Here is a 24,674-nt window from a genome sequence, read left to right as displayed (position 1 = left end):
CCTCTCTCTCCCCCTCTCTCTGTTTCTTTATCTCTTTCTTTTTTTCATGGAACTAACCGAAAGAACGTATACATTTTCGTAAAAGCGCCTGCACAAGAAGTTTGTTTTCAAGACGAACGCTTTAAGCTATATATATATAAGAATCAATTTATTCTTATAATATTACGATCGGCTCATTTAACTTTCTTAACTATATAAGAGCGTTTCGGGAAAAACTTTTTTATGTTAGAATTAGCGCGTAATTACGTTTTATATATAGATACGTTTTACGGCAATTTAACTTCAATGGTAGTTATATTACAAATATTGCACGAAAAAATTTCAACTTTATCGTTCAGCATCTTATTCCCACAGTTTCCGACCTCGTTAAAACGCTCGTGTAGGATTACGTGATAGACAATATGGTCAGCGCTACACACTCCCGCAAGGCTGTATTCAAACCGCAGAAGTAAAACATCACGAATTTACTGCAGTTTTTCCACCAACGGGATTTCCGGGAACACCGAAAAGTAATCCAGGAAATAAAACCGAGCGGTACGTTAGTAAACTTCACACCGCGTGCGAAGGTATACGTTGCAAAAGTCCTACGCGTACAACCAAAGAGAAAAATACGTCGTCGCCGGCTCGGCTTTTCTCTAACGTGCGAAACACTCGAAATAAAATGCGCGCCAGCCATTAAAAATGCACGTCCTACGTAGGAATGGAAAGGCAAGGAAAGTCGCGCAGACATATTTTATTTTAACTCGCTGCGCTGGTCTTTCGATGCTTTGTGAAAGGGAAACTTCAGCAACCTGACACTAGCCGCAGCGTATATACGCACGGTCATATACATAACGACTTTTCCATACTCATATTTCTTCGATGTTTCGTTATGATTCCATATATGAAACATATTTCAGTGTCGAGAATAATCACAAAAATTTTTTTCTCCCGCAAGCTGCACAACGAAAAATCCTCTTTAATCTTGACAACTTGATAAATTTTCCAGCCATTCTGGTATAATTAACTGCATATTCGTAGTTACGTGATTGCGTAACTAGGAATTCATACAATTTTTTTCAAGTTAATACCACGGCGAGTGTACAATTAAAACTTTGTACAACGGACGGTTAACTAGAGAAACGAAGTATGTAAAGTGAAAATTACACGCCTTAAGAATTTAAAATACACGCACGCTTAAACTAGAGAATGCCCTACCTACCTAAAGATAATAAAAAAACAGGGAGACACGTATGCTACAAATTACATTACTAAATTTACACTTCCAAATTTAAAATCCGTATATAATTCTTTCAAACGCATCGCTTCTTTCTGCCTCTGTCACATTCGCGGGCGCTCTCAGCGATATGTTAATGAAAACCTAAAAGATTGGGCTTCCAGGAGTCGGCATAAAAAAACGAGGAGCGATGAAATGGAGAGGGATAGACAGCGAGTCGTGATTCAAGACGCTTAGCGTGCCATTTCGCTCGCGAGAATAACGTGCGCGTGAAAATGGCCAGGATTTTCCTCGGGAATAATTCAGCCAAACGGTGCCGCATGGCTGAACTTCGGCGAATAGAAGGGAAGAAATCACGAATGTAGTTTCGTGCCAGCGCGCGGGACATTGGACCCTTGCCATATTTTTTAATTTGACGAAGTGTTTTTGCCCCATTCACGACCGAAGTTCGCGACGGCGCTCGTTCATATTGGTAACGCTCGCAAAAATCCGGTATCACACACGATCCGATGTGCAAGAAAGAAAGAGAGAGGAAGAGGGAGAGAGATGGGTGAGGGACGGAGCCGGCGGTGCGCCGTGATTAAATACGGACTCGAAATTGACGTAATTTCTCGTATCACTATTACGCTTCCGCCATTAACGAGATAGCTCCAAACTTTCTGAACTCGCGCTCGTGGAGAAACTTTGCTTTTCACGATCTCATTTAACCCTTAACAAATTAATAGTACTTTCTACATCGTTATATTATATCATATTACAATGTTAAGTTGAGTAAAATATGCACTGAGAAACCCATTTTGTGTTGAGTCAACCTCGGAGTCAACTAAATCTTTAGTTGGATACGAGCAAATTCTTTACAACAATTCTAACAAAATTTTTTTGTTTTTGTTATGTGAGTCAAATTTTTTGTTATATTAACTAAAGAATTTGTTTGTTCATATCCAACCAAGGATTTAGTTGATTCAACAAATGGATTTCTCAATGTGTCATCACGTAAATAAAAATATACGTACATGCACACACTCTTCACGTATACGTCCCTAGAATTTAAGTTCAAATTTGTAGAAAATCAGATGCGACTGTATATATGTTTAATTTAAAAAATTGAAGAAAATAACGGTTATATAGACATGTTTGCGATATAATTCTATCAACATCCAAGACATAGGCACTATATATAGGCAGACAATTGATCTTAAGACTGCTTTTCGACAAACCCTCGATGTGTATCGTATTTGAATAACTATAGCTTCGATAGAAGTTTGACTTGACCTGCATAGGAGCGTTATTACACGCGGTGTGCACTTCTCGAAACTTTGACGAGCTCATGCAAAAGTGCCCGTATTGAACTTTCCACTGTCTTTCGCGTATTGCGATCAACGACCAGCGAACGATCCGAGCCTCACAAACACTGACGCTCTGACGCATTATATACGAAGGAACTGGCTATTGATTTTGTTACACTGACAAGAAATGATTTGCTTGAAAGTTTCAAACTGGAAGTTTCTCTGATAACTTCATTGGTAACGTCAACAAAGTCGGTAAACAGCACGGAAAACAATAACACTTGGAAATGCACTGATGAAAATATAATTATCGTCGCTACTTTGATTGGACGATAACTTCAGTCTCTGATTCAAAACGTGATTAATTATGTTCAGGATTTAATAATCGTTAGTGAACATGTTTGATTTGTTTTCGTAAACCTATTTAATAGCAATTACAATAATCTTTATAATTGTACAATTGCAGAAGATTAATTCAAATAATAATCGATTGTCAAGTTTGTTGTAATTAATTAGCGATTGTTTTAATTATCTATCAAATTAAATCCGAAAATTTACACGTCAAATGAATTTGATACTCAAAGAGTACACGTCAAATGTACTCGTAATACTCGTAATATAATTAATTATTTATCATACGTGTATAATTAATTCGCCAAAATTATTCAATATTAATTGTTTTTATATTCTGCAATGTTAATTATTTAAATAATAAGTAAATTGGATATAAATAAGATATATAGAGATATGGATTGATAATTATATGCTGACGCATCAATTTGTTGTGATTTCCGTACTTTACCGATTTTTTACTATACTAAATCTGTGCTTTTTCTATATGTGTTACACGTTGTTCCCAATACTTAAAACGTCTATCTCTGTATGAACGCGCCAACAAAAAGAAAAATCGCTGGCGTCAATTTCAATTTGGCCAAATATACAGCGACGAGAAAAGTACCGCTGATCTCAATAGCGAGAGACTCGTTCACGTAAATATTCCATCACTATAATCGTTTTCGCAATCATCGCCATTTCATCTAACTGATATTTTCTGAAATCGTATTTCTACTACCTTTGATATACGGTATTTTTATAATCGCACAATAATAGTATTCTGCACACAAGAACAAATCGATCTATCTAACTAAAATCCAATGTCAGTTTTTATCTCGTTTAAAGTATCTTTTTCTGGTCACCGCTGTGCTCAAGATTTGCAGTCATCCCGTTGCTTAATTCCCTTTTTCCGTATTCTTTGATCGCCTTCCTTTCGCCACTCCTTCGCCAAATCCTTCCCGTACCGTTCCGAGAATGTAATCTTTCTTTCAATATCAAACGTCCGTTTATCTAGATACGCCTACATTCTTTTTCCTTGATGTCCGCGCTTGAGAATTATCCGATAAGTGCAAGATGCGCCGATTGAGAGTGACGGTTCTCAGATTGCTTCTTTGATTAATCGTATTTATAAGAAACGCGAAAGATCAAGAACAAAATGCCATTTCAAACGATAAAATATCGTTACCTTAAAAACTTAAGTTATTAAAACTTTAAAAAGTATTCATTAATAGACAATTAGGAAAGTTAAATTTATTGGCAAAATGCTTTCAATTTTAAAGCTTATCTAATAAACTTCAAGGCTAAAAAGGCACTTTGTATCTTCCTGTCTTTTAAAAAATGAATTCTTAATTTTAACAAAAAAACAAGTAATTTTTATTAAAATTTAGAATTCATTTATCAAAATCTTGTACTGTGTGTTCAAAGTAAAATAACTATATAATTCTCGCATCTAACAATATCTTCATTAAAGGATATTAACTCTGAGTTCATCAAAACATACATTCGGAGTAATAGAGAGCCGATTATAGGGATACGCAGTAAATCTGCTCAACTGATCGTACGAGGACCTGCCTCCCGCATTCAATGTTTAGTCGCGCCCGGATGTCAATTGCAGCCTGAGGGTATAACGTCTGAAATCGTTTAATCGATTCCTCAGAATATTATTGAACTGTAAAGAGCGAAACATACGAAGGTTTAGAGATGCGACCGCGCCATTGAAGCCGAACGGCAAACTGAATCCAACAAACGACTGAATGAAACTTCGCGAGACTTGCAGACCGAGCAGTCTATACGAGTAATTAGGTTCTGTCTTGCCCTTATCCGTGTACGATCCCGCATCTTTGAGAATCGCCCGCACTGCGATGTCTGGCGCGCGCTTTGTTATCGGGACAATAATTCTACGTGAATATCCTTGTAGAGGGGGGAGTACCGCGGTGTAATAATGGAGTGCCGTACGAACGGCAACATCTAGATCTTACCTTGCGCCCGAGCTGTATTATGCACGTAAATACGTAAGCCAAATTTAGTTCACGTAGCATATAATCCAATGTAGGAATCTATTTATCATATAAACCGTGTTGGGATTATAAGATCTCTTTGCCTCGAACCTCGACTACTGTGACGAGATGAGATTTGAACAGAATTGTAAATCACATTTATCCGGTATATTTCCTTGTTTTTCTCGTAAAAAAGTTTTACTTTATTTTTATTCAAATACATAACGCTTTCCCTCAGTTCTCTACATTTAGGTAATAAATTAAGTAATAAATGATATTTTAATTATCAACATTTGCAATTTCGAGATGCGACAAAATCGATTGCAAGAACTCGCGAATAAATTTCCTTCAAGTCACAAATCAAGAAACCTTTCAGTCATATAATAAAAAAATGCACAATTCGACGTAAATGATTCTACATATACAATGATGCGAGCTATTAATAATGAGCAACTCCGATACGTCATATTTCATTAATTTTTGACAAAATGCGACGGTTTTTTTTCCTCTCCTTCGGAACAAACTCGGTCAACTTTATCCACAACTAGGCGATTCATTCGATAGATGGCTCGCAGAGAGTACGCCTGTGATGCGCAAAGCGGAATTATTATTTCGAAACATTTGCATCACAAAGTGCTTTATCGCTCGCCACGCCGGCGCGCTCGTGAAAGGGAGAAAAATAAAGCCGTGCGCGCGTTCGTCACGGTTCCGCTGTCTGCAACACTTCACACCGAAATGGCACTGGACCGTTTGCATTCGACTCCGGGCTCAACTCCGCATGAAAAATGCATCCGGCGCATACCGTCATCGCCATCGCGACGGACCGAAATTAACATCTCGATTGTGCGCCGGCATGTTATAGATTTCATTAACTGACCGGCCTCAAACGGAGCTATGGTGATGGATAGATGAACGCCCGACATCGATCGGAGGAAACCGATACGGTTTGAGAGAGACGATATACCCGTTAATCCGATCGCGCGGTATCCGGAAACAGCACGGGATCGATCGACCTAAAATCGTGAATTCTAGATGACTCGGATACGACGTTTTTTTTTTCTTCTCTTAACATGGAGAGATTTTCTACGATTGTCTGACGGGTGCCCGGCTCCAAATCGGTACGCGTTCAGATTTCACGCGTGATTGATGTCTGAACTCGTATATAGCTTACGCAGATTGATCGCTCGTGAATATTGTGAATCGCTTGAGGTGCGATTGTGCCGCTGCCAAAATGGTAAAGCGAAAATGGCACATCAAGGTGCAATATTTACTTTTTCTATACATGTCTCTCCGATTTAGGGAACGTAACGCTTTTCTCCGTTCAAAAGAAGCTTCCCACTTTCCATTTATTTTCAACATTGATGCGTTTTATGTAACTCTAGCTATTTCGAAAGGGAATAAAATAATTTAATTATAAATGTAAGTAATACGATTACGAGAATTAATTCGTTGGTCCATAAAAAACGAATCTATCTCAAAAACTAAGAATATATAGACTTAATGTATATGCGATAAATAATAAGTTCCCTCGATATTTCCGCTATCGAAAATATTACTTAAAACCGATCAAAGAATCTAAACCATCAAAAATTAATGCGGTGAAACTGGAACATCCTATGTCCTCTTGTTCAGAAATAATTCATTGGAAAAATGTTTATATGTCCCTAATCTTAATAAATACAAATAGAATATTTAAGTAGATTATTATAACAAAAAAAAGTATAAGTAATAAGTATAAGTATAAAGCAGGAAAATGTTGGAAAAATGCATGTTTCTTCTACTAATTGGGACTGTTACCGCATAAGTCATTCGATGCTTTAAAAGGATAATTTAGAAAATACGCATGTTGCTTTGAAATCAGTTTAACCTACATTCTCGTAGTGCATCACTGGGTCAAAGTGCATCAACTCTCGAAACGAAAAACACGGTCAGTATAATGTATGTATTTTCTGCATGCGTACGCGCGCATGCAATCGACGCAGAAACCACTAATTGCATCAGTTCGTTAATTTTGCCACGCTTACTAAAATCTATACGCATTATGTCCATTTTCATTCATTTAGCTTGGAAGAATCATGATACGCCCAATTTTATGTATGTTTACCGCAATATTTTATACCTCTCTCACATTTAAAAATCGGATATTTTTTGTGACAACCAAGATAATCACGCACAGAAGATAAAACAAAAAACATCAAACACCAAACAATACGATCAAATATAATTAATAAAATATTTACTTAAAACAAACGTTGACGTTATTGCATGAAATGCAGGAAAAACATACAAAAAAAAACAAATTTAAAATTCAACTGATTGCTCTTCTCGCATTTTTATGTATACTATATTACCCATTCGATGCTACATTATTATATTCTTCGCAAAAATATATTTTTTTATCTGATTTTTGTAATCTCTCTTATTGCATCATCGTTAGATAAATTTAGTGTATTTAAATACTGGACGGGGCTGTGTGACTCGATTATGTACGCGTAAGAAAATAGAGCAATACGGTGGGTGCGGTTCACTCGACTATGGAGCGTAACACCACTACTTCACAGTGAACGGCCAACTCGGTCGCTTCAAACATTGTCCGCAACTACCAGCATTGCCCGCGGAGTAAAAAAAGCTATCAGCAGCCAGCCTGCTTCCTTTGAAGAATTAATGTCTCGGCTGTACGCTTTCCGATTGATCCGTGAACGTTTACTTTATTATTCTAGATTCGATGTACACCGTAATCGTGATTTTTCTCTGCTGGCAAAAAAAGATATACAAAGACACATAAGTATATATATATTTTATTTATATAGGTACTTATTGTGTTGCGTATCTCTATCTTCCTTTTTTTCTTTATCAGAGATCATGTCTCGGAAAACTGATAACAATGTTATAAATAATAACGAGGTATAAAAATCCTTTCAATGAGTTATTTCTAAATATAATTGTGCATATAATTTTTCTCTATATCGTTTATTGTCAGCAGATAGTTTAGAATGGAATTTTTTTCCACGAGAGAATGCAGAGAAAATCCATCATTTCGCAACTTTCCACTTACCACATGCATCAAGTTAAAATAGAACTTGTTATCCACAATTGCCAACAATTACACTCGCACTATCTCAGCACGCATTATTACGTATATTATCATACGCATATTATTCCTTTCTATTCACCGCTTTATGCAGAAAATTCACCGGATCAAGTTTTCCGAGGATAATCAAGAATACGCGTACGGGGGTACTCCAGCTCGTAGAGAACTAATTTCATAACGTGACCCGGTGTAAAAGCTTATGACGGATATAAGAATCGCAATAACTGACATTATACGACGCCAGCGGGCGTTTACGCGAAATTACGCGGCGATACGGTAGCTCTTTAACTGATTCGACGAAACCTCGGCATTAATAACAAAATACGTTTCGCTTTATGACATTATGGCGAACCGGCGGCGCCGACATTTTTCGATACGCATATCCACAAATTTCTAAAATTGGACCACCTCCGCCACACCAGGAACATTAGACATTCTCCACGATCGAGCGAGCGGATCGCTCTCGGACATACCGCGGCCGAAAATCGATCCTCCTCGCCCTGCGGTATCCAGTTTCCTACATTTCTGAATTTTTATATCGCGGTTTTGGTACCCAGTAATCTGATTAAATGCCCCATATAATTTAACGATGGTTCCTGATCGACGAAATAACCTACCCTCCGGTCGCAATTGGGTGTTAAAACGTAGAAATGAAACCTGCAGAGGAGTATCCCTATTAGAGTATCCCTTAGAGTATCCCTATTAGAGTATCCCTTTCTCTTCTTGGGTCGCTCCCTCCTTGAAATGCATCGGCACGATAATGGAACTTCACACGTGATTAGTTTACGATCACGTATTTTTTCCCGTTATTATGCATCGATCTCGCTGATAACTCGCGTTTATATCGCGAAAGTCGACCGTTCCATTTGCAATATATAGGATGATAATTAATAAGAATTAAGCGCATACAGTATTTGATAAAAGAGAATTATTAAGCAAAATTAATCCTTTCATTACCGTCATTACCATTATTACCTCTCGAAAGGAAAATATTTAGGGATTTCTGTACATGACTCATTTTTGCGCAATTGCAAATAGTTTTGTTCTTTAGTATATTACTACCGAAAACTTCTTCAAATAATTCAAGTAATTTCATTACTACGACTTTATTTCAAGCTCACTCTTTAACCGTTTATAGGGCAGAAAATCGAGATCGTTCATGTAAAGTAATAGCAAGGGAAGAATATAAAACAGATTTTTTGTCGGACAGATGCATTTTTTCCCTTCATTTGTGTTTTTCCTGAGTTGTAAAATATCATCTAACACCGTACGGTTGCCTGCATATCAACGAAAAAATGTGAAATGGTAAAGCAGTATAATTGGTTTATATAAAGTTATAAAAGGTTTTAGTTTTATTTCTCTTATTTATTTAGTCGCATTCGTTGGAATGATTTCCAAATTCACTAAATCGCGCGTGTCGCGATCAAAGATCCGAAATATTTGATAACGTCAAATATTAGTCAACAATTAGTATCGATGTTTAGTTGCCTAACTCTCACGAAGCCACTGAAAAGAATTACGCGGTTATGAAATAAATATGCCGTTTCGAATGTTCCGGCAGTTTGCATATCCGATATCAGCTCGCGCTTTCGCGCGTTCAAACAATATTAATGTTACAAACGGTTTCCGCGTTTAGCGGCGTTCAATCGACTATGCCTATCGGCCACCAATTTATTCGATCGTAGCCGCATCTATATGCAGCAATCAATCAATAAACAAAGAAAATATTCGCGAGGGTCTTTGAAAGAATCGCATGGAGAGAGAGAGAGAGAGAGAGAGAGAGAGAGAGAGAGAGAGAGAGAGAGAGAGAGAGAGAGAGAGAGAGAGAGAGAGAGAGAGGCTTTCTTTCTCTCTCAGCTCTACTTTCTCTCTCGCTCTCTCCCTCCTCTCTCTCTCTCTCTTCTTCTCTCTCTCCCGTTTCCTGTTCAGTAGAAGCAAGCCAGTGCAACGAGCTGCAAACTGAATACAGCACGACAAAGCCGGACATTAATACGAATGTAAATTTTATTCGGTAACGCAAGCGCTTGCCAGATACGATCATAAATTTGAATAATATCAATATAGTTCCGACCGCTAAATCATACGTCGTCAAACGTAGGCGAGACGATTGACTGACGATGACAGTTCTCCCGCACCTAACGACGCAATTCTTGCAACAGCTATCAATACAAGATATGTCCATGTCATCACCACTTTGATTAATCTCGAGTCAATTTTTTCCTAGAGAAATGTCTCACAAACTCATTACTTACGATAAACTTTCACTTTTCAATATTGATATATTGAATTTGTCAAAAAATAATCAGAATAAATTTATCTAATAAGTATTATAGGTATATATAAACGCACATATCAGTAACACGTCAGTAATGTAATTTGATTTTTGACAATACAATAACTTTTGATGGAAATAAAATTATTTTGAGATAATATATATATGTGTATATATATATATATATATATATATATATATATAATATTTGCCAAAAATCAAATTGCATTATTTATATATATCACCGGGACAAACTTTAATCAATGAATTCATCGTCATAAAATGATGTCGAATGACGACACTTCCGGAAATGCCGACGCGTCAGCAGGTTTCGATCGCTCGCATTTCCATAGAAACCTGAGTTCGTTCAACACGCCGGAAGTGTCGCGCTTCATCCGGAAGTGTCGAGCCGTCGATGAAAACTTCTATCCCGCACTCATTCCCACGATACTCGTCGAAAATTGAAAAAAAGCCCTAGTCCTGATGCTGTCGTCGGTGGTTCCGACACGGAAGCGCCGACGAGAAACCAACGATTTTTCGCCGTCATTTGTACAAGTTATCGCAGCCTTTGTTGGCCAAGGGTCGTTCTTCAAAATTATCAGGTGAAAAAAAAGCGTCGCGCGCACCAACGTAGGGCGCGCACCACCGACAATATTTCGCGTTGACGGTTTTGGCCTCGGTACGCAGCGAGGAGTGACTATAAAATCCAAAAACCGGAGCGAGAGATGGAACAAGAAAAACAGGGAGAGAGGAGAGAATTCGTGACACAAATGCAACCGGATTTATTGCGCACGTAGGGACGATGACAGAGTGCACTTTAAATCTTGCCCTAAATCGAACCCGTGAATAACATGCAAAGGTGTATCGTCGACCTAAAAGCTCGATCATACGACCGCACTACAATATTCTTTTTGTATGTCGACAAGAGTAGTCGGAAAGATGTCAATAATGAATTTAACGTTTAACTTTTGAGACGTTTTATCAAAACTGATGGTTTATATAAAGCAAAACTCCAATTTTCTACTTTCTGAGGTGTTAGTGGTAAAAGCTGGAAAAAGTTTCCACGCGCACAAACGTAAGTGAACTCTTTGAAAGTTCACAATTGATATAGAGATAATATAGACGTAACTTTATATGCTTTTATGGAAACAATAATATGTAAAATAACGAATAAGATAGCATTTATAATTTAATATTGGAAAATAATGCATTGCAGAATTTATGAGTTTGACTTCTATGTCCATCAATTTTTCGTTACTTTCGCGATAAAAATAACGCTATCATCACGTTTTGTACTCTTCAGTACTCTGCAAACATTTCGTGTTTACAATCTAAATAAGTGATGTCCCGCATGGCATGACACATGTCAGAAAAGAAGAAGTATGATGCTAGAAACTGAAAATTGTACGTTATTTCTATGTCATCTTTTGATGCAAGCCATCCTTCTATCACGCGGGAAGAAAGTGAATATAGATACAAATAGTACAATTTTATTATTTCGTGTCGACTACCGAAACTCATAGCTTTATTACACGCTTCGAACGCATACGTCAATGTCAAAAAATGACAGTAACGCTTCAGAAGCATCACTATTACACGTTTTGAGTGATACTGCAAAAATAAAGACAGCGACTCTAACGCGCGCGTGAAAATATAATTTCACTTTTAAAACATTCAACATTTAGTATGCCATAACTCACGCATTTTTATTTCTTGCTATTATATTATTAACACCGACAGGATGAAGAAAAAATTTAATATTTACTGTGTCATCAACGTGCAACGTTGATAGAAAAGCGATTCAATAAATGCGGATAATCAAATAAAGATTTATGAAGCGTTCTACCGTACGACTACGCATCATCGTCTACGCAGACAAAAACATTGGATGTTCACTGTCAGTAATAGATGGATAACAGGCATCATGTATATTCACTGCGTAATACTGTTTTCAGAAATGACAAACCGCCCGCTCAGATTTTTTTTTTTTTTTTGTATTTTTGGGACTCTTTGGCCACATCGATTAAAGGCAAATTCAACTCAAATTCAAACAAATCTTAATTTGAGTTCAGTCATGTGTAAAAATGTTAAGTGGCATTTCGGATGTTTTAATAAACTTTGAAATTTATGATTTTCATTACCAATCTTTGACTTAAAAAAAATATCAGGAATTTTTTTCAGTAGGTGCAAAATTTATTGAAAGTTATGAAAATATTTATGTATATGTACGTTATATAGATGACTAACGCTTTTGTTAAAATAATACTGAAATTAAGCTTCGAATTATTTGGTGTAAACGTATTTAAAATGTAGCAAGTTTTCATACAATGCGTGGCAATAGGTTTTAATCAACTTGATTAAACATCCAATAATATCATTATTGTCTCATACGGTTACACTGTTACACACTAATGTAATATTTCTCGTTGAACTGCACCAAAAAATATAATCATGATAATCATGAACAAAATATAACGTAATTATTTTGCATTAAAAACATAAAATTTCTACTTAAGAAAGTCAATTTCAATCAATTCACACAATCCAATCGGTTTCATTGAATAATCTGCTATTAGAATCGTTATTAGATCCTTTTTGTTCGATAAAACTTCGCATATAAATAGAAGTGAGATATTAATGTAAGAACGAAGAATGAAATTTGTTTTAAAGGAGCAGCTGTGGACGATTGATCTGTTTTGGAAAAATCTTAAATCACCGCGAACGTGTGAGAACCGAGCGGGCGCAGCGCAAGTAGAAGAGGGAAAGAGAAGTCAGACAAGCGTGGCAGAAGGACTACGCCCAGGCCCTCTCTCCGCCCCTTGAAAGCACTCCGACGTTTTCGCACGACTCCGTAGGAGCTTTCGGGTGGCTTTTCCTGAAGAAAAGTTCGGGGAAAGAGGCAATTTATCCTTCGCCTCGAGTAAGGACACGGGCGTCGCGGAAAAATAGCCTCGACGTGTATTTAACTAGAGGGGTTGAGCTCGATCGATCGATCGTTCATTTTTTCTCACGCCAATTGCTCGGAGTCATTCGTAAGTGAAACACACGGGGCCTCGTCTGGCGTGTTCCAATTGAAATCAGACGAGCGTTAAATTGATGATCAAGTTATAACCTGACAGCGAAGCTTTTTCACAATGTTTATCGTACCTGAATCTTATGTATAGCAGAGTGAAAATATGGGCGAGAGAAAACAGTATCGATCGAAATATTTACATGTAAAAGCAATCCTACGGAACAAATAATACGAAAAGATTTGGAAAGTTCTATAAAAGGTAGTATTAAAAAACGTCAAAAACTATACATTTCTGAGAATCATCTGCCTGGAGTTTCATCCACTTCCGTAAAGCACGAAAATCTATAAAGGTTTCTCAAATGTCACGCTACAAAAATTAAGTGCAATTAATAACCGTTATTAACGATACCAATAAAAATATCTTGAAGCCAATTTTTCTAAAAAATTCTCAGAAGAAATCTCTGTTCGACGTAAGATACGATAAGACTTAAAAAGTTTACTATGTAAATTTATCAAGTTTATTAACCGAATCTATGATTTTTTTAATCTCTATATTGTTGCAATATATAGACTTTTAATAAAAAATTTATAAGTAATATCACACAAAAATAGAAGTGTTTTCTTTTTCTTGCAATACGCTCATAAATATCCCTAATTGCATACCTTTATCTACCTAAAAAAGATATTTTCCAAAACAAAATACGTGATATACGAAACTGTACATTTATGCATATACTTACATATTTAAAAATTGTCTTAAATAAAACTGGCAATTTCATAGAACTGTTTTTAAAAAATTGTTTTCGACGTTTCCGCACGACTATTGAGTAACTAAAAAAGCTGTCATAGTTCTGCGATTAAACCGCGATTTCTGTTATTACTGACATCGTTTCACAGCAATAAAACGTTTTTATAACAGTCTGGTGTAAACAATCACAAGGACTGTCGAAGTATCAATTAATATTCCGAACAACCCAATTTTTTTACACGTCCAACCTACTAAAATATGAAAAAAGTTATTATATTTGAATAGCGTGATTTCGGTGTATAGAATTCAACTTTCAAAGTTGATTTCGATTAACATTCCGAGCTTAATTAGCGCGGAATATCGGCCAGTAATAAATACCGCAAAAATATATCGAGGTTGAAATAGATTAAGTGATTACGGTCAGCGTCGAGCCAGGCGTATGCGTTTTGAAGAGGCAATCGCGATAAACGGCCATTTCCAAGTCACTATGAAGGGAGTGGGCACTGGACGATGGATACTGAAAAACATACTCACGTTGCTATCCCGGCGGGTGGGCACATTGCCCGCGGGCGTCGATGAGGAGCAACGCTGAAGGACGAGCTACCGTATCCCGGGCGTCCTATGTACCGAACACGAGGACTTGGCGCGCCGTGCCGATTTACCCGCAGCAGTCCCCAGTCCTCGCCGCGTGGACGTAGCGCACCCGCACATATCCCCGACGTCGTCGTGCACGTCGTCGTCGTCGTTGTTGCTGTCGTCGTAGTCGTCGTCGTCGTCCTCGTCCTCGTCCTCGTCCCCGTCCTCGTCCTCGTCCCCGTCCTCGTCCTCGTCCCCGTCACAGTCGCCGTCGCCGTCGCGTACGTCGTCGTCCGCGACGTGTCGTAACGACAACTGGTCGTCGACGCGCGCCCCGTCAGCCGGATAATGGCCTTCGGTAGTTACCCGGCGGTCGACCGCACTGCGGGTACGCGTAGGCGAACGGCCGGCCGGCCGGCAGTAATAACCCGTAACACGAGGGATCGGTAGACGGCGCACCACCACACCAGCACCCACCAGACGCACCACCGACGGATATAGATAGCCCCGAGAGAAAGAGATCCGGACGGCACAACAGCAGCACTGCTTCTAACGATTGAGGAGACGCGCGACCGTTGCCTCCGCTACCAGGTCTTCGACGGCCCGAGGAACGAGGAACTTCCGAGGGCAGCGACAATCGGGGCGAGCACAACTGCCATCTTCAACATCGTCGTCAGCGTGGCGGCGAGGATCATCGACTTTGTCGTCATCAGCAGCGGCATCTTGCTCATCGCGAACGTTATCTTCCTTATCATCGTCGTCATCGTCGTCATCGTCGTCGTCGTCATCATCGTGGGATTCCTCGGCAGCGGCGCGATTCTCGTGTTGATCCTCGCAGTCGTCGCGGTCGTCCTGACAGCGATTATCGGCACCACGGTCGTCGTAATCGTGCTCGCGGTAATCGGGCTCGCGCGCGACCTCCTCGGTCGTACCTTCGTCATGCTCGTGGAACGAGAATTCCGTGACGCGGGCCAGCTCGCCATACCCCACGAAATCCAGCGGCCCCTGCCAGCCGCCAGGTCGACGACTGCGGATCGCTACGGCCTCCCGGTGCTGCGCCGATGATCGGAAGTTCCACCCGACAGTGCGAACACTGCGAACCGACAACAACCACCACCACCGCCGCCGCCGCCGCCGCTATCAACGCACCGATATCGCGTGCGGCGACAACTACTCCCTTTTGCCGCCAGCACCACCGCCCCGATCTCACGATAATTCTTCTCGTTCTCGCCGCCCTCGACAGCGAGTTCCAGTTATTTGCGAGCGACAATGCGGCACGCGCGGCAGCCCGCATAAGCGGCGGCCGCCTCTTCCACGAGGCCGACGACGATCATTCACCTAGAGAGCACCCACCACTACACCACTACCACCTGACCACCACCACCATATCACCACCGGCCACCGCCACCCTGAAGCCACGCTGACCGCTGACCTCCTACTGACTTTCGTCTCCTCTGACACACCTTTCACCTCTCTCCCCTTTCACCTCCAATCTCCTCTCCCTCTCTTCCTCGCTCTTTCTCCCTCTGTTTCTTCTCTCTCCTCTATCTACCTACTCTATCCTCGTTCTTTCTTCCGGTCGGCTCGCGTATCCGAGACATCTACCCGACCAGACGAAACGCCAGTAATCCGGCGATACGTAGCATTCCGATGAACGTCGGATACCGCTCGACCTCTTCTTTCATCATTCCGGCCGTTGTTTCGAGCTTTCGCTCGCGGCACGACACACGGAACCACCGCACCGCCACCACGCTCCAGCTTACACCGCGCCACCCGCGATTGTTGCCTGGCCCGACATACGGCGCTCTACTATTTTCCACTCGCGAGTCGCGATCCGCTGCCGCCTATTTCACTCTCGACAATCTCGACATCCGGCGCGGCGGATCCAAGCTGCTGAACTCTCCTTCGACTGCTCCGGTCTCTCCCTCCTTTGATACCGTGGTTTCACGCACCTACGTGCATGCGTGCTCACGCACGATTACGAGAGCGCCGTAACGGGGGGTGCTTGTGTATATACGTGCGTGAGCAAGTGCGTGCGTGCGTACGGTGCGTATTATGTCACTTCGGTCACTCTATCTTTCGGTGCGCGTGTTCACTCGATCCTTGCACCGCTGCGAGTCCTGCATCAGGAAGTCGTGTCGGTGCAGCAGGCAGGCACTCCCAGGACGTGTCTCTCTCTCTGGCAATGTTCCGACCGAGCAACCCACCTTAGCACTGACGCTCTGCCCGTTTCGGGGGGTGTTGTGGCGAGAGCCGTGCCTCTTTCTCTCTTTCTCTCTCTCTCTCTCTCTCACTCTCTTCCCTTTTCTCTCTCCCTCTCGCCCGCAGACGCTCTTTCTCTTCCTCGCGCTCCCATCCGCCCGTCGAATACCATCTCGCTTCCTCCTCCGCGTTCTGTCAATCTCACTTCTCGCTCTCTCTTTCCCTCCGTCTCTCCTACCCTACGTCGCCTCGTACTCCGCTCCACGGCTGGAGTCTCTCTCCATAGTTAGGGCGCCGCCACACAAGCTACCCTGCGCCCCGGGAGCCAATACCAACCCATGTGGAAGCCCCGACGCGAGACGTCGGCGATGACTTGCGAAGCCGGCCGAACCTAGCCGAGCCACCACCCCTCTTTCCGACTCGTCCTGACAGTCCTGACACCCTACTGCCGAGGGTGAGCCAAGCGAGCACCCTACCACGCAGGTGCCGCCCCTGAAGGCTCGCCAAGCCCGCAAAACACGACGACGCGCGGCCATGTGGCAGCACCGACAAGACCGGCTACGGGAACGCTCGAGAGCACCGAGCCCGTACGATTCGCCCTCGATATAACATATAACGCGAGACCATGTGGAAACCTCGAGGCGACGACGCGCCGACAGGAACGTATATGCGCTTTCGTGCCCGTTCGAGGACGTCTCCGTCCCCCGGGTAGCTCGAATAAACGCAACATTGTTGCTGACGCGAGGTCACATATCATCGCACATCCCACTCGCGACCCCCTTGCGTGATTGACGCTCGCGCGATATCCTCGCGCCCGCTTCTGATTAACCTGCTCAGAGTGATTAAAATTTGTTTGATACATTAACGAATGTGGCGTCGAGCACTTCCGCGATTTCCCGTGAACTCAACGCGACCTTAATTTTAATAGAAATGGTTTAGCTGAGAAATCTTCGTCATAGCTATTTTAGCTACCAAAAGTAAATTCTCCCTTAACATGTTCTGTTTGAAAAAAATTCTCTGTAAATATTTGTAATATTTGTTGTAAAAGGAAATTTCCATAATTTATAAAATCATATGTATTAGGTAACAATTAATATTCGATTCCTATTTATCAAACCATCTATAATGTAAACACTTTCAATTAATATTGGTATCGTCCGTATTCGATGCACATTAACTTTAAAAATATCATTTTTATTGATTAAATAAACGTTTACGGGGAATGTTTCAGGAATATTCACTAATTATATTTTTCGCCCTTTGATACAAATATCATAGACATTGCCGTCAAACACTTTATGTCCTGAAATAGCTGCAACAATTCGACGGGGGTGCAATTCTCCTCGTACATTACGTTCGCGCAAAGGCTGAGTTCCATTACTTGATTACCGCGGCTTTCCGTCGCGCTCGCGTTCCAAAGCGGGACGTAAAATAGCTTGAATCCTTTTAAATACATCAGGAATCTTCGAAATACGCATTGCGAGGTGAAAAGGTTGACAGTTCGCTCAATCATTTCGCAGTGTTACGAAATAAAGCCGTTCGCAGCCGAGGCACGAGCGCATACGCTACATATTAATCCACCCCATCCCCCTTTAGATTGGAAACGCGAAATTTTCAGATATACGCTTCTCATCGCGGCACCCATTGTTAACAGTAACTCGTCAAAGTGACGGGAATTCAGGCGGATGATTAATGAGACGATTATGCGCCAAAAAGTTGGCCGTTCACGCGGTATACGGCTCTCTCAGTAGAAAAGGCCGATTCGCGTACGGCACTGAACACGAGGTTTGCCGAGAATCGGCGAGCCGCCCCGTATTCCTGTCTTTCTATTCCTCAGCATCTCTATCTCTCTCTCTCTCTCTCTCTCTCTCTCTCTCTCTCTCTCTCTCTCTCTCTCTCTCTCTCTCTCTCTCTCTCTCTCTCTCTCTCTCTCTCTCTCTCTCTCTCTCTCTCTCGCCTTCCTTTCTCCTTTTCCAGTCTGTGTGTTCAGCAACCCCGCGTCCCCCCCCCCCGGCCTCCCCATCGTTGTTCTCTCCACGAGGTATCCTAGTCGATACTGACACTGGTGGTGCGAGGTCGACTCGTCAGAGGGTGCTGAAGGGAATGCAGAAATGGAGAGACGAGGCGCAGGGGATGACGCGAAAGAAAAAAAATGAAGACGCTCCCCAATCTCACCCCTTTTGCCACAACCACTCGAGTGTATACGTTTCGTCCGTTCTCTCTCTGTCAATCTGTCTTGGTCCCGCTCCCCCGCCTGCCCCCTTGCTGGAGTCGTACGATAGAAAACGCCTCATCCGACATCTCCGGATGTATCGAACATAACTTGGAGCTCTCTATGTTTCTCCTGGTTCGTCGTGTACTTTTGTGTACACATTACGTCGCGCTCGTATCATTAAGCATCACCTAATCCAAAATTATTTACAAGCATTCGTTAAAGTTGTTTCGTGGAGTCGTTTAATACAATATTCGATCGCGCATTTTTCGAAAGCTTATTTTGTATTCTCACTGGCGACATCCTATATTAGAATCACCGAGCATTCGATACGGACGTATTGAGCGTGTGCGTTCGCGCCAATTCTTGACCGTATTCCGAACGCTAAATGCGGCTGCTTCATTCTGAGATTTATTTATGCAATATGAATATCAGATTATATATATAGATGTAAAAATGGAATGAGCGAGCCACCGCGCTTTTAACCGCATTGAGAGTCGAATACGCAATGAAAATACCCTATTCCTTCTTTCTTTCAGTTTAGCACTTTCTTTCGTATACAAGCAACTTGGAAGACTATTAATATAACTGATCATTTTAAAATTATTAAGCTTAATGAGGACCGTGTGGAGAAAATTCTCATAATTGCTAAGAATAAAACACGTTAACGATTTAGAAATGAGTAGAAGGATCTGTCAATGGCTAAAATAAAAAAAAAGAAGTGAATTTAAAAGTGGATATCCGTAAAGAAGATCTGAAAGCGTTTTCCGCTTTCTGCTCGATATTCTCTCCGCGTTATCAAATGTATCAGTCCTTTTATCTAACTAAATATATGCGTATCCGTATATCTTGTTATAACGCGAAAGATACACGATTTTTGCCAAAGGTCTAATTTATTAGAGAGTCATAAAAATGACAATAAAAAATCAGATGTCACCAATAAATTAAACCTGCACTACTGACGATTTATGATAAATTGAGTATGTCGATTTAATGAAAGCTCGCTCGAGGATAAGCGTTGGCTGTCGGCGCGACGTTAATCGGGGGCAGAATGTTACGAATTAACGAAAACGTCGGTTACAGCGAACTGTGGAAGACGACCTCAGATATGTAACGGCCTGCAGCCACGCCGCGGTTCCGGTCTGATAGGGTATGTGTGAGGTATTTCCGGTAGCTGGTATCCACACGAATTCCCCAAAGTAAACGGTATGCGTGAAGTTCTTGTTTCGCGGCACCGGCAGCAGAATTCCTCGAGGGCCCGGCCGATTGTGCGATGCCTTTGGACGACACATGGATACACGTCTCGCTTTTCCCCGCCGCGCTATCTGATCGGGGCTTACTCGCGAAAATTCGATAGAATTCGAAACAGTCGGCGGCACCAATGGGTTTTCGCGCCCCGTGCGAGAGAGAGAGAGAGAGAGAGAGAGAGAGAGAGAGAGAGAGAGAGAGAGAGAGAGAGAGAGTTAGAGAGAGACACGTTCGGATGAGACATTACTTACACAGACCAGCGATATCAATAATTCATGTGCCAATGAGACGGTGGCCGACTGTAAAATCGCGCCCGCAATCCAACACCAAGTTGTTCGACTGTGTTATACCGGGAAAACGATTCCGTACGCGTTTCGCAAAAGGGCAAAAACCATCCGTAGTTTAGTCCGAGGATTTAGTCGCTCGTCGCGGCGGACAAAAGGCTGCCTCGTCGCCGTTAACTCCTTCCGCTTTTCGATCGCATTTGGAGAAATCCTCTTTTATTAAGTCTTATTGGACACGTTACTTTTATAGAGCGGTGCATTGCGCCGTGTGACATGGTGCATTGCACACGAAATGCGGTTGCGACGTACGCGAAAATGCACTTTGCTGCCCGCGAATTTATTCGTGTCTATAAAGTCCGAACGTTAAATCATACTACACGAATTTATCGCGCGTTTGTAGAAAATTTTTAATTTGCATCCGTCGCCGCACCGAGATTTTATAACGGCACGATAAACTCTCCCTGCTCATTTTATAACGTAGTAAGCACGCTTTATAATAAGCGTGGCAATTAAATTAAATTGTCGGTGCCAACCAACTTTTTTTTATCCCTCTTTTTTATAATTTACATCATAGCACACTACTATTTTCCAACGATTTGAACAAAATTATTGACGTTTCCGCGCATAAAATAATACTGCACTTTTGCACGCGAGAGCGCGAAAGTGGAAACGATCTGGGAATAACCCGGCGCGTGCCGAACACTAGACCGTATTTCCCTAAGGTATTCTCAATTTGAAAGATAAATAGGCCGAAGTATGGGTATTCTCGATAGATTCGCTCACACACTCAATTATTCTAATAAAAAAATATATGAGTCATCTCCAGCGACACGGGAAAAAGAGCATATCGATATCTCGCGGCATCAAAGTCAATGTTATATTAAAACGCGCAGATATACAAAAAACAATCCTATTTAAAAGCAATTTACTTTCAAACGTATTTTAGAAATAATATATAAAAATAAGATAACTCTTAGATTTTCAATTCATCGATTTAACCGATCTGTTAAATCAATGAATAAAACTGTCCTCTTCAAAGATTCAATCACAAGTTTGTAATCTCGCAAAAATAAATAAAATCTTCATTCGAGATATGTGGATTTACTGACTGATCGTAATTCAAAATGCACGTGGCACTTAAATAAACACGTATCGACGTTACGGAATATACGTTCGCTATAATAGCTATCGCGGTTTCAGTATAGCGACACAGGATCATGGTACCATAAGCATTATCGAGTTTCGTCACCCAGCTTCATTGAATAGGGCTGCCTCCTCATAGAGAGCCCCCCGTTGAAAATAAATCACCGACCACATCAGACAATTCAATGTCGTAACGTTATCGTGAAAGTTTCGCGCACGAAGATAGCAGCTCTTTAACTTCCGTATCTTAATAATTCTATTCCAGCATCGCGCTAATGACAAAAATAAAAGTCAACAAGGTATCCTGTACAATTAAACGCTACGACGAAAAATGCAATTATCTCTGGTATGCCACCCGACTCTCTACCTCGAGGAATTCTCCAATATAAAATGTTCCAATATCTATGCTATGTGCGTGTGTATTGTGTATGTGTATTTCGCATCTACCTTATATTTTGTTACCATATTTTCCGTCCGCTAATCGCTGCACCACCGGCCGGCGTGGCCATCAAATCAATTTTCTATCTTCACTTACGTATACTCAAATTTTTACGATTCTCGTTTATATCTTACGAAATCTTATATAAAGAAGATATATCGCTTCAATATTTCGCATGACTTTGACGGAAAGGAAGAATTGGTTCAAGATACGGCTGCGAAATGAGATTCGCCTTTCTTACAGATTGCATCACTTTTGAGACTTGTCTCATTTCGCAGGATTTTATTACGCTAAACTCTCGATCAAATTAAAAAAAATGTGGCAATAAACTATCAATCGTAAAGAAAGAAAATGTCAGTTTGTAATTTATACAATATTAGAGATTGTAAAAATTTGACATAAAAAAATTGTAAATGTGTCAAAAGTAATAACCACGTAAAAATGTTGTTACATGACATCTTATGTGCTCAAAAAAAATGGAAAACAGATATTTTCTCGATATTTTCTCTCAGAGACGTTGGATAAAACGTTTCTGTCGTAAAAGCCAGCTGCAAGGAAATATACACGGAATTCGGTAACACCTAATTATCAAGTCCTCGACTAGCACAGACATGCCACGCGCCTATTATCCCACGGGAGTCTAAACTCCAATAACTGTTTCATCTGGAGGCATTTAAGAAGACGTCACTCGTGTATCCCGTTACCGCATTTTCTTAATTAGACATCACCCCCGACGGGTGCCTACGGGCCCATCCCGCCGTCTATAATGATGTTACCCCGAGCTACGATCTCTTGAGAGTGAATGTCATGCTTTAACGTCGCTGAAAGATCAGAACTAGGGCGAATGATGTCGGTGACAGACGGACCGGGACGACACCTTTGGGAATGCGCGAAGAGAGGAACAGGCAGGCCAACCAGTCTCTTGGTTGCGAATAAAAAGCGAACACCGACTGTTTATCGTGAAATCATTTCTATACATAAGACGATCTACGAAAAAGCTCTCGAGAAATTGCCAAGAAGTAACTAAATAAGATTAATAATATCGTGACGATTAAAGATATAGGCCCATTAGTTAACGCTTTATTTAAAATAATAGCATATATATAAATATATATATATATATATATATATATATATATATTTAATAAACTGACACATACATCCGTTACCTCAATAAAAAATAAATTCATCACTCACCGATCCCGATGCGCAGCAGCGGAGTTGTATCTGCCACGTAGCTACGTTGTTCTGAAATATACAAACATAAAATTCATATATTAAAACAGTGTTCAAAAAATCAAATGTTTCAAAATATAATTCTTACGCACATCGAACTTGTTATTCAATTAAATATCTATTCAAATAATTATCTATACATTTTCCAAAAAAGTTCTTTATAAGGATAAATTTTTATAAAATTTTAAATTACTTTTTCTTTTCTAATATATTATTTCTAAATTATTGTAAAATAAAACGACTTAAGAATAAAGAGGAAAATAAATTACTTTTACACAAAATAAAAAATAATATTTACCGCAAAGTTGTTCCGCTGGTGCCCGATGCCTTTCCCAGGCCTCCTCCTTCTCTCAGGCTCTCCTCTCGGGTTGTCAGCTCCCTCGATGCGACACTTTCTGCGTCGTTATCTTCTGAAGCATATAAATACACAATTCGATTAAATAATTGTTAAGAGCATCGATCTTTTTATTCAGCATTTAATTAAATATTTATTTAAAATTATAAATAAATCAATTGAAATATGTTATAAAATATCTCCTGCTTTCTTATATTATTATTTCTTATATTTCTTATATTTCTTAATTTTTCTTATATATTCTTTCTTATGTGTAGTATATATGCATGTTAAAAAATCTCTGCATATTGTTTTACCAGTTTATGAAATATAAACCCTATTAAACCAAACATACAAATCCCAAAGTCTATTTTAAAAAATTATTAATATGCAATATTAATAATTATTTCCTACTTTTATTTTACAGATATTGATTTACAGATATTTTTATTTCACACAGATATATGTACAATATATCATATAAATTTGTTGCCTTTTGAAATATAGATAGACCAGGACAGAGTACACAGAAAAATAATCATTCTACAGCCAAGAAAAAAGCACTCTACTTATTTTATTTTATTTTGTTTAAGTAAGTTTTCTTACAACAAAGAATATTTTCTTACTAATGATTTTCAAATATCTTGACACAAGTCAAGAATATTGTTTTGAATATACGTAATACTTATAGATTTGCGGATGTATACAAGCTTACCGTTTACTTAATCCGCAAATCTACCATAAAGTTATCATAAGCATTACATTTATTCAAAACAATATTCTAGTTTTCAAAGACTTGTGTCAAAATATTTGAAAACTATTAGTAAAAAAATATTCTTTGTCGTAAGAAAACTTACTTAAACGAAAGAAAATAAAATAAGTAAGTGTTTTTCTTGGCTGTAGAATAATTATTTTTCTGGTGTGCAGTAATTTAATTCCGGGAATAATTATTATCCATGGCATCGATTTATTGTGCGCGCACACAAGGCTGCATAAAATAAAGCAAGCTATAAAATAGAGTTCATTATAATTGATATATCGTTG

At 40.2% G+C, this 24,674-nt stretch overlaps 1 protein-coding gene across 1 annotated transcript in view; it reads right to left on the bottom strand.

Annotated features, from left to right (window-relative positions):
* Nachralpha1 (nicotinic acetylcholine receptor alpha1) overlaps window positions 1-24,674 on the bottom strand; it is a 130,186-nt gene that overhangs the window by 104,404 nt on the left and 1,108 nt on the right. Inside the window, exons 2-3 of the mRNA XM_077410393.1 lie at window positions 23,595-23,706; window positions 23,258-23,308 (exon numbers count right to left, since the gene is read on the bottom strand). The gene's annotated coding sequence lies outside the window, so the exon portion shown is untranslated. The remainder of the gene's footprint in view (window positions 1-23,257; window positions 23,309-23,594; window positions 23,707-24,674) is intronic.

Source organism: Temnothorax americanus, unplaced genomic scaffold (genome assembly GCF_048541705.1).
Source record: "Temnothorax americanus isolate GAGA-0224 unplaced genomic scaffold, ASM4854170v1 Scaffold10, whole genome shotgun sequence".
Classification (NCBI taxonomy): Eukaryota; Metazoa; Arthropoda; class Insecta; order Hymenoptera; family Formicidae; genus Temnothorax; species Temnothorax americanus.
The sequence above is the reverse complement of the archived record's forward strand: the minus strand, read 5'-3'. Positions and strand labels throughout refer to the sequence as shown.